The following is a 3,499-nucleotide window of genomic DNA, read 5'->3' on the forward strand; positions in this document are numbered from 1 at the left end:
AAACTAAATGTGAGATGTTTAAATATTCACATCTGAGATTCTCATTTACATAATCATAATAAATAATAATCCTCAAAGAGAAGAAAAAGAGTATTCAGTGAATAAATAACTTAAACTAAGATTTGTCATCGGCATAATGTGAATTATAGACATAAAATTTTAATTTTATTTTTTAGTGTTAACAAATTCAAATACGGGGGCTGGGGATTTAGCTCAGCTGCAAAGCGCCTGCTTGGCAAGCGCAAGGTCGTGAGTTCAGTTCCCGGTACCGGAGAAAAACCAAAATAAATAAATAAATGAAATAAATTCAAATACATTTCTTTCCCGGAACCATTTTATTTATCTGTAGGTGTAAATTCATTTCGTTGATACTTTATTTTTCCTGTACATAATTTAAAAAGTTGTGGAAGTAGCAACAAAAAGAACAAAATGGTATTTCTTCATATGTATGAATTTGTACAATTATGAACTTATTAAAACATAAATTGAATGGATTTTAAATTTTAATCCAATTTTATTTCCATAAATAACAGTTCTAAAATATAATGAACTTCAAAAAGTTATTGATGAAATGTTTAGTAGCATTTTGATAGTTATACATTATTTATATTATATTAAATTTTCTAAAATAAAGTGATAGATGTTACTAAGAGGAAAGTAATGTTAATATTAAGGAAAAAGAAACTGAAAGATTATACAGGTTTAATATTCAAGAGGCAGTCTTGTCCTTTTCACTGAAATATGAGCCTTCCCTCTGCAATAAAATCAGTTACGCTCACATAATAATTAAATGCACCAACAGTAAAAGTGACAAATTAAGTATGTGATCACCCTTCTTTACATTTCATAGATTTCCCCAGTTAACAAAATATGTCAGTTGTTCATTGTGAAGACCATCTACAACTCATTGTTAACACATGTAGATTGATAACCAAACTTATAAAGTGTAAAAATGGTGTATTTCCTAACATTGATTCATTACCAATTGTTTCAGATTGTATTAAGATCCATTCTATAGACAATAGTAGCAAAAATTAGACTCTGCGTTTTAAAAAATACTATAGTTGGACGCACAGTAAGTTGTTAAAGTATTTTCAGAATGGAGCAGGTTTAAACAAAAGCAAGTGTAAACACACCCACGCACTGACACACGGTCCCAGCAAGAACAGAAGTTTATAAGCAGTGAATTCACTAATAATGCAATGTATGGCTTTTCTGTTATAAGAGTGATGGTGAATTGAATTTGTGCTCTTTACTACAAGGAGTTTTTTGAAATAGAAAGGAAAATAATTGATTTCAAAAAAGAAATAGCAGTGATCATTTATAAAGCTGGACTTTAAGAGATCTAGCAAACAATAAACTTAATCAAACTTATTTTATAAAATAGGATATTTTAATAATGAATCTGACATTTTAAATGCATACAAATGCTGTTACAGCTATTTGAAGATAGTTGCTTTTAAAAACTGCATTATTCATGTACATAAAACATTGAACACAGAAACTTGTACTGAGCCACATCACTACCTCTTTTTATATTTATCTTGTGATAGAATATTTTGAAGTTGCTCAGGTTGGATTTGAACGTGAAATTTTCCTGTCTCAGCTTCACGATTCTCTTTGATTATAGTGTACCACTATAGATAGTCATATACTGGATTTGTTTTTGCAAGAGCTCTATTTCTTGTCAGTAATAATTTCTAGTTTCCCTTTAACTTTGCCTAGTGTTTTATTCCAATTTTTGATAAAAGGTTGGATATTTTGTTGTGTTCATACAATGTATCCAAATATATATATATGGTGAAATTGAAATAATTAATATCTGCATAAGTATTTGTGTTGAGGCTGTTTATAACACATTCTTTGCATCTTTTCAAAAATACAGCATATTGTTATAAAGTATATTCACCATGTTGCACGATAGATCTCTTGAATTAATTCCCCCGTCTGACTAAAACTTTTCATTCTTTGCCAAATATCTTCCCAATTCCTCCCTCTCTACTGCACTAAACTCTAATAGTCGCCATTATAAACTCCTTTACATTTAAAGATTTCATATCCTCATATAAGTGAGATCGTATGATATCTGCCCTTTTCCTCCTGACTTGTTTCATTTAATATACTCCTTCAGGTTAACCCATATTGTTGCAAATGGCAAGATTTTTTTCCTACAGTTGAATAATTCTCTTTTCTTCTATAGCTAAAAAATGCACACCATGTATGCATTCTGTATTTGCTCTATCCATTTACCTATTAATGGGAACTTAGACTGAGTCTCATCTAAGTTATTGTAAATACTGCTGCAATGAACAATATTGCATAGAAGTTAGAATCAGATAAGTAAATTATCATGAAAGTTAATCTATTTTATAGAACCCAATTTCTGATATATACAAAGGTTTATCTAAAATATAGGGTATGTACAGAGTTAAATGAACAAATTATTACAGTAAATGACACATTACCATTAGTGCCCATGACAATACTCCCCATTAATGCTTACATGACAGTTTTTTTAAAATTTCTGAGGCCATCCTGAAAGTCCTCTTTCATGAGTGCTGTCTTTATGAAGTGTGAAAAAAATACAGTGAGGACTACTACCTTGTGCCATCAAACGCAAAAGTGTGCCTGGCCAAAGATTACAGTATTTCTTCCTCCATCTGATTTATTAGATATAGCACTGTGCAACTTTGAGCTTTTCCCCAAGGTCAAAATCATGAAAGGTAAGCAATTTGGATCCATTTAGGACAAAGGGAATTCATTCAGGCCATAACAGGGCAAAGAAAGACACTCACAAAAGAGGACATCTATAACTGTTTCAGAAAGTTTGAAGAATGATAATAAGTGTATTGAAAGTGAGGGAAAGTAGTTTATGGAAATTAATGGCAATGTGGCTTTTAATGTAGTAAATTGCTTTTAATTTATATATTCACATTTATCAGACTTTGTATGCAAATCTTTGTATAATAAAAAAGCATTCCTTTTTTAGTCACTAGGTTAGCTATATGATCATAGTACCTTAAATTTCCCTAAATATTGAAGTAAATAAAAAAACTCAAACTTACCATGGAAGTTTTGAAGAAATTTTAATTATTAACAAATAAAAATTTAAGAAAAGATTTGTAGTGTATAATGGTGAAATTACTTTTCAGTTAAAATTTAAAATGCTTTATTGAGGTGATCTCTATAAATTTACAGAAGACATATTGCCCTTTTAATTCCCAGAGTCCAAGATTTCTTTATGCACAGCAGAACACAAAGTAAGTTATCCTATTCTACCAAAGCATTAAGTAGTTTATAAATTGTCAAAACTTAATAGCACTCACAGCTAGATCACAGTGATGATATTTTCATGAAATTTTATTTGCACTGAAATTCCTGTAACTATTTCACTATATGAATCAAATTCCTTACTAAGTTCTTCTGAAAAATGAGCTGGAAATAAATGCAGATCATCTATCTTAAATTTTGTGATAAATGTCATTTAGGAAATGTTCTC

The sequence above is a fragment of the Chinchilla lanigera genome, unplaced genomic scaffold (genome assembly GCF_000276665.1).
Source record: "Chinchilla lanigera isolate Chin_1 unplaced genomic scaffold, ChiLan1.0 scaffold00027, whole genome shotgun sequence".
NCBI classification, from domain to species: Eukaryota; Metazoa; Chordata; class Mammalia; order Rodentia; family Chinchillidae; genus Chinchilla; species Chinchilla lanigera.